This window comes from Thunnus maccoyii, chromosome 15, assembly GCF_910596095.1.
Source record: "Thunnus maccoyii chromosome 15, fThuMac1.1, whole genome shotgun sequence".
Taxonomy (NCBI): Eukaryota; Metazoa; Chordata; class Actinopteri; order Scombriformes; family Scombridae; genus Thunnus; species Thunnus maccoyii.
In genome coordinates, this window is record NC_056547.1 from 399,607 (window position 1) to 407,106 (window position 7,500).

Consider the following 7,500-nt stretch of genomic DNA (forward strand, 5'->3'; position numbering starts at 1 on the left):
AACTAAAAGAGTCCAGGTTACACTAGATTAGCATTAAATCAGAAACACTGTTTGTATTTTACCCATAATTAGTGTCAAAAGACAACTCTTCAAGAATATCTCTAAGAAATTATTAGATATTAATGGCAAACCCATGAAATAAAGCTGGACAGGACAATAGAGACAACATGTGCTCTGGATCCTCATACACTCATCAAACCTTTGTAATTTCCCAAAATTGTTGTAAATCTTTTGGCTCTCAGATATCTGTATCAGGTCAGAGGAAAGTTAGTGAAGCAGCTTCCTCTCAAATACTGTCTAGCATGAAAAAAATGGTGAATGCAAAAAGTTATTATAAATCACATGCAAGTTAATAAACCTGTTCATACAGGTGGTTCTTGCCTGTTGCGTCTGGAAAGACATGTTGCTTATTCACCTCGACTGTATCGAGGTCGAGGCAGAAATCTCTGAGATATCTCATAACTTGTATCTGAATGCAGAGATCCCACCAGAGCTTAGTGAAACAATACGTTTATTGAGCCATTTTTGCTGCAAATAATCCAAATAAAAATCGATGCATGTTGGCTCCGGTTCTTCATCAACAGGTGGAGATCAGTCAGTCTGAGCTCTAACGGCTCCATTAGTCCCACGTCTAAATGACTCCGCTGTGCGTTAATGGAGCTTGTTTCCCCAGGACGGCAGTGATGGCTTTAATTATTACCTGCTTAAAGAGCACACAGGGACAGACGGAAACAAGGCAGAGAGAGCTGAGCTCCATCCGTCCACTTGAATGTGAAGGAAAAGAAAACATTGGCTGAGAAAAGCTAATTTGTCTCCGTCTCCTCCTCCTCCTCCTCCTCCTCTCTGCATGTCCTCTTTAAATCTGTGAGAAGACGGAGACAGAAGGCACAGCCAGAGATAGACGGTGAGAAAATTTAGCTGAATCCATCACGATAAACATAAGAGAACAGCGAGAGAGAAAAGAGGAAGCAAGACATCAATTAAACCTCCGTAGCTAAACACAGCAGGCCGACCTGCAGGCCGGCAACATCCAGCAAGAACATCAAAAGACCTCATGAAGAGGCAGGAAGCCGTTTCCATTCATCCAACCAGACCTGAGAGAAAATATACAGTTTAGAGACAAAACAATCACACAAATGTGTCGCAGTATAGAACAGAACAGAACAGAACAGAATAGAATAGAATAGAATAGAACAGAATAGAATAGAACAGAATAGAATAGAACAGAACAGAATGCCTTTATTGTCATTGCACAGCTGTACAACAGACTTTAGTGCGTCCTCTGAGCAGAACATACAATATATATAAAAACAAAACACAAACAGCAGAATCTTCATAGATCAACACACACATGAGCACTGCATATTTAAGACTACACACATAAATAATTATAAAACAGTCACTTAGTCCCAGAAATATGGACCGAGTTCATTTCAGTAGGATAGTGAGTCTGAGAGATACTGGACAGTCTCGCACTTTGATGGGTGAAAACTTTTCAGAAGTCTGCGGGTGTTGATGGACCTGTAGCGCCTTCCAGAGGGCAGCAGAGTGTCCTGCATGAGATGAGTCCTCCATGATGTTTGTGGCGTGACGCAGACATCAGGTTCTGTATGTGTCAGCTACTTCCAGGTCAGGAAGTAGAGCTGCTTCTGTACCTTCTTCCAGTCTGGTCACCAGAATAAAACATTGTACATTTCTGCAAACCACAGAAACATTGAATATCTACGTTTCAACACGTGAAATATGTAGCATATTAACATTTCAACAATACGTTTCATATCAAAATGTCAACAAAACGTATTATATCAACATTTCTAAAGTGACGTAGTTCACATGTGATCTATATGAGCTGATCTTTCCTGTATAGGAGGAAGAGGAGGAGGAGGAGGAGGAGGAGGAGGAGGAGCAGGTGGATGGTTAGTAAGTTTCTAGCAGAGAACGCGGATCGAGACCACCTCAAAACCGAAACTAACGTCCGCTTCCTGTTTCAACCGACGAAAGCGGGTGTTTTTAGCAAGACGTCGGGACATTTGCAGCCGTTTTTCTGGCTTTTTTTTTAGTAAGACATCGGCCATTTTTATTTTATTTATTCTTTTTATTTTAACCCCAACCATGATCTCTCTCCAATCCTAACCAGACCTTAAGCGTTGTCACACCATAAAACATCATTATTCAACGGGTAGAAATGTTGATGTACTAACGTGTTGAAACGTAGATATTCAACGTTTCTGTGGTTTGCAGAAACGTTTTGTTCTGGCGACCGGGTTGCTTCTTCACCAGAGAGGTAAACAGTCCATGTGACGTCCTGAGAGATGTGAGCTTCAGACTCTCTCCGCAGGTTCCTCTTTCTGTTTCCTGAAGCTGATGATCAGCTCCTTTTGGAGTTTTGGAGGTGTTGAGCGCCAGGTTGTTGATGGAGCAGCAGTCTGACAGTTTGCAGACTCATCGCCGATGTGTATCAGTCATACCACAGTATCATCTGCAAACGTTATGATCGTATTTGTGGGTTCGTAGTAGTCGTGGGTTTAGAGGGGGTAGAGAGGGTCCGGGTCTGATGGGTTCCTGTCTGACAGTCTGTGCTGACCAACACTTTTGTTTAATATAGTTTCTCAAATTATTGATCTGAAGTCTATAATTTTCAGACAGATAGATCTTTATCTTTATTTAATCTCACAGCAGCAGAGATCTGTAAAGGAATATAAATGGGAATAATAAATATGGAATACAATGAATAAATTTAAAAAAAATACTAATAAAAATATGTATGATATATGTGCAATGGTAAACATCAGTATAGTAAATAAATAACAGAATAACCAGTATAAATGTTACTGGTATGACACTATAAAGTGTAACTGTATGTTATGTTCTGTATGATGAGTCGTGTAAACTTGATAAACAGTGTTGCTGTATGAAAACAAACTGAACGGTGAATAGTGCAGCATGTATAAAACATATATATGTATGTATAGGTGGTGTGGAAAACTACAGATAAGAAGGAAAAATTGATTGAAAACTAAATTTCACCGCAAGAACTTTTCTCATGATGATAAAATGCAAGTGTGAGAAAACAAATAATTGACATTAATTCTTAATATCAAAACAAAAAGTCAGAATTTAGTTCTTGTTATTAACTTCTGAATCTTTCATATAAAACAAATTATTCATGAAAATGCAACAACAATTGAATTCATTTTCATTTAATTCAATTATTGATATTAAGAACTGGATTTTTTTTAATTAACGAATAAAAAGATCAATTAAAACCTTTCTCATAATCATGAAACACATAAATTTTATTTTACGATCATGAAATAAGTTTCTGGTTGTTATGAAACACAAAATGAAAAAATGAAAATATATTATACTAATAGTTTTAGTTATGTCCTCTCTGAGCTTCCATACATTGATCACCAATCAGCAGCCTTTAAATCAGAGACTTTTATATCCGTATTAATTGATATTTATTTATGAAGACGACAGCTGGTGAAAATTATTCTTAAAATCTGAGCAGCTTGTTTTGTCGCGACGCGTTTCGCTGCAGACGTCTCGTCTCTGAGCTGAAGTTTGTACATCTGAGCCTTCGTCTGATCCCTTTAATTCTGCTGTCTGCCTTTCAGCCATCTGCATCCTGCTCTTCCTCCTCCTCCTCCTCCTCCTCGCCTGTCCGCCTCCTCCCTGCGCTTACTCATCCTCTTCATCATCCTGTCTTCCTCCCACACCATCAGCCCTCCTCCTCCTCCTTCTCCTTCTCTCATCTTAAAGTTCACTTCCTCCTCTTCCTCCTTGCCTTACTCTAGCTTGTTTACAAAGGATTAGAAACTCCAGCAGCGACAGAGCTGCTGTTTTTTACCCTTTAAGGGAGTCGGGACTGGTTTTCTGTTTACTTCTGTGTCTGTTTGTGTTAAATGTCGGAGACTGCCGCTGCCTCAGAGCTAAACTTTGCCCTCGAGCTGCTGTTTTACCCGAACTGTTTGTTTTTCTTCTCACTGCACTTAAAGGGAGAATCCGCCTTCAATCATTTTTGATAAATTGTGGTAATTTACTTTTATATTTGTACATTTCTCTTTAACCTGACATGTTTATTACTCCTCAGTCACTGATTTTCTTACAGTCTGTAAATATCTCACCACCTCCTGTGGGTGAAAGTATTTTACAGCCAAGCTCCAGGATCTCATGTTACCGTGGGCGATGACCATGTTGAATTTCTTCCCTCCGTTTAGACGAAACATTACAGAATGAAACACTTTAAACAGGTCTAAGAGTCTGCAGCTAAGCTAGCAAACAGGATGTCATCACTTGAGTCAGAAACACAAATATTGATTCATATTGGTGTGAACTGACTGTTTGCTAAACCCCTCCCCCTGAACAGCGATTGTCCAATCATAGCTTAGCAACAGTAGTCACGGTGTTTGGATTTCTCCTCATGTTGAAGCTGCAGTAAGACAACGTCTACATTAAACCGGTTAAATTCTAAAACGCTGTTTTCTTGCAAATACCTGCGTCCACATTAAAACACCTAAACAGGTAATTCTCCTCCTACTGGGCATGTGCAGAGGACAGACGAGCGAGTCAGCCACAGAAAACCAGTGAAGAAGAAACGATATACTGTGTCTGTGTCCGTGATGGCTTCCTGACATTTAGTTTATTGCAGCAGATTCCAACTACGTTTAGTTTAGCAGTTTAACACTCACATGAAGCCGTCCACCACTGTTGTTGTGTTTCTTCTTATTATTCTTCCAATGATAAGTTATATTCTGTCACTGATATCTGATATGTTCTGTCATATAATGTGACAGCATTTACACACTCTGGAGGACGACTGGGAAAAGCTCCGTTTTAGTCTGAACACAGGAAGTGTTTATGAATTTAACCGGCTTACTGTGGACACGATGTCAGATAGATATAAAGTGTTTAGCATGTCTAGCTAACTAGCTTACTACCTGCAGTAGTGACCTAGCATTACTCGGTTATTTTGTGTGGTTGCAAGTTAGAAAAAAATAACTTTACTAAATTTTTAGGTTTTTATTTCAATAACTAGCTCTTCATTGCCGCATAACAACAAAGCTGTTTCTTTGATGACTTTTTAGTTTGTTGAACCTGTTAGCATTAGCCTCAGTCTGTTAGCATGATATCTTGTATGTAGCCATTGCTTATTTACGGGAGACTCTCGTCGGACTGCTACCACAGCTGGCTGTCGGTTTGTTGTTTTACAATGGACTTTTTTTAATTTGATTATTGAATATTACATGTAGTCTAATTATTACAGCAACATTGAGCTGTGTCCTCTTCATCATCTGACATTTCTCTGGATATTCTCTACAGAGCTGTCTTTAGCTTTTAGCTGAGGTTAACTAGTTTGTGTCTCTGTTTATCATAAGTTTTATATTTTACATTTTTGGTTAAATGTTCAAATCACAATTTGTCAAAACTGAATAGAGATGAAAGAATAAAGAAACACAGCAAGTCACTCTTTTTCCTTCTTCTACAGTACAAGCAGACAAGCTAGCAAAGCTATCAACAACTATCGCCTTGCCGATTGTAGCGGTCCGTTGAGTCTTGTGCAAATTTACAGGGTTTTTATTCTAAACTGAGTTGGCTGAAGATAGTAAAAAGTCAGATGAAATAGTTTTCAACCAACTTCTGAAGTTAGCTTAATTAACTATAGTGAGGCACAGATGATTAAATCTGCCGACAGTCATTATTTCAGTACAGTCCATGGTCGCCGGCTATAAATGAGAAACTGTGTTTGTCAGCTTCTGTCTAGAATCAAAGACTCATTGTTTCAAAAATTACTGTAAATTTTGATGGTAAATCTGTAAAGTTTGCTGTGTACGTGCGAGAAGAGACAGATTGACAGACATAGCAACAGTTACTAAGGGGGGCGGGGCTCACAAACGTGATGCAACAAAACGTGACGTTAAGATTTTATGATGTGTAAGAACTTTGTCAACGTTTTTGGCTAAAATGTTTGGCTGTAAAGTCCAAAAAGTGACGTGATGTGTGATTTATCCAGAATATGAGTTTGTTTTTATAAGTGTGTGTTTTAAATGGGTGAATTCTCCCTTTAAGTCCTTCCTGTTGGATTTCTGTCTGCCCTGAAACTGTGAAGTCTTTTGTTTTAATGCATTTTTTTACAACAAAATGATGTTTTATATGGTCTTTTCAGTGTTGTGGCTTTAAACAGTTGTGTCACAGAAATAAACAAACACTGCTGTAAATTTCAGCTCCAGATGTTTACATACGAGTCATGTGACCTTCTCTCTGCATGGTTTTCATTCGCTGGTGACGACAGGTGGAGAAGATGGTGGAAAACACTATCAGTGTCCTGGTTATTTAGATGTAAATATAAATACAATTAAAGCTGCAAGCAGCGTTGGTCGGGACCTCGCACTCTGGCCCGTCAGGATCAGATCATTTTGCTTTTTAAAAATGAGAGATATTTCTTACAAGTGTGGTGTGCTTTTATTTTGAAAGTTTGATTGACATGTGTACTGTCAGGTGTGTAGAGACAATAAGTAACTGCAGCTGGACAGAAAAATACTCATATATTTGAATGGAGAGTGTGAGTGAACCCACACCTTTTTGAACATTTACTGCTTCCACATAGTTTTAGATACAAACTTCATTTGACCTTTAAATGAGTCACGAGACTTTGACCTACAAATCTTGAATTTACATGTGTTTTCTATCTTTTATTGTTTTTGAGATATTAGAGTGTGAGTTTTAAAGTCTTTTCTTGCTCCTCCTGTGATTTTATAATGAGTGTGTATTGCGGAATGTTTCACAGCACTGAGGGAGTGACATCACCAGGAGCAGTTGGAGAGGAGGATTTTAGAGTACGCTTCTTGTGAAATCTCTTCATAAATCCCATGACTTTGGCCAAATCTAACATTAAAAATCATATTTTTGTAGGAAATTTCATTGCGAATCCATTGATACAGGTTTGAAAGTGGTCAGACTTATAGTTTAGACGTCAGAAGCTTCTGTTTGACACAAAGTTCATGCCCATAGCCATTTTAGTTACATAGGTGGCGCTAGAGAGCACATTTTGGCACTTTAGGGGTTAATTTTTACATTTTATCAAATTTTTCACCAGACCTGATGTGCGTGCCAAATTTGGTGAGTTTTTGAGCATGTTTAGGGGGTCAAATTTAGGTGTGATGTCCCATAATAATAAAGAAAGAAACAAACAAACACACGAAAAACAACAGGGTCCTCGCCCTCAGACAAGGACTACAGTAGTCCTCTGCATAAGGGCGAGGACACTGTTTATTTCCAAAACACATTTAAAAATGTAATCGATCGACTCTGAATTACAACAGCGATCTGCACCACTAAGTTGTGCGACTTGTACCACTGTTACTCTGCAAGTGAAGGAGTTCAACGACACTGATGACTGTGTCCTCTCTGACTGGAGACCTGTAGCGGTCAATCATGATTGGTCAGGGGTGGAATACCCAACAGTGTGTGTATCAATGTGTGTATCAATCAATCAAT

At 38.8% G+C, this 7,500-nt stretch overlaps 1 long non-coding RNA gene across 1 annotated transcript; it reads right to left on the minus strand.

The window, feature by feature from the left end:
- Nucleotides 1-494: 494 nt before the first annotated feature.
- On the minus strand, nt 495-1,159 carry LOC121912591. Its single transcript, XR_006100117.1, has 2 exons — nt 1,014-1,159; nt 495-862 (listed from the first exon to the last, which is right to left on the minus strand). It is a non-coding gene; the product is annotated as an uncharacterized LOC121912591 (long non-coding RNA).
- Between the last annotated feature and the right edge of the window lie 6,341 nt (nt 1,160-7,500).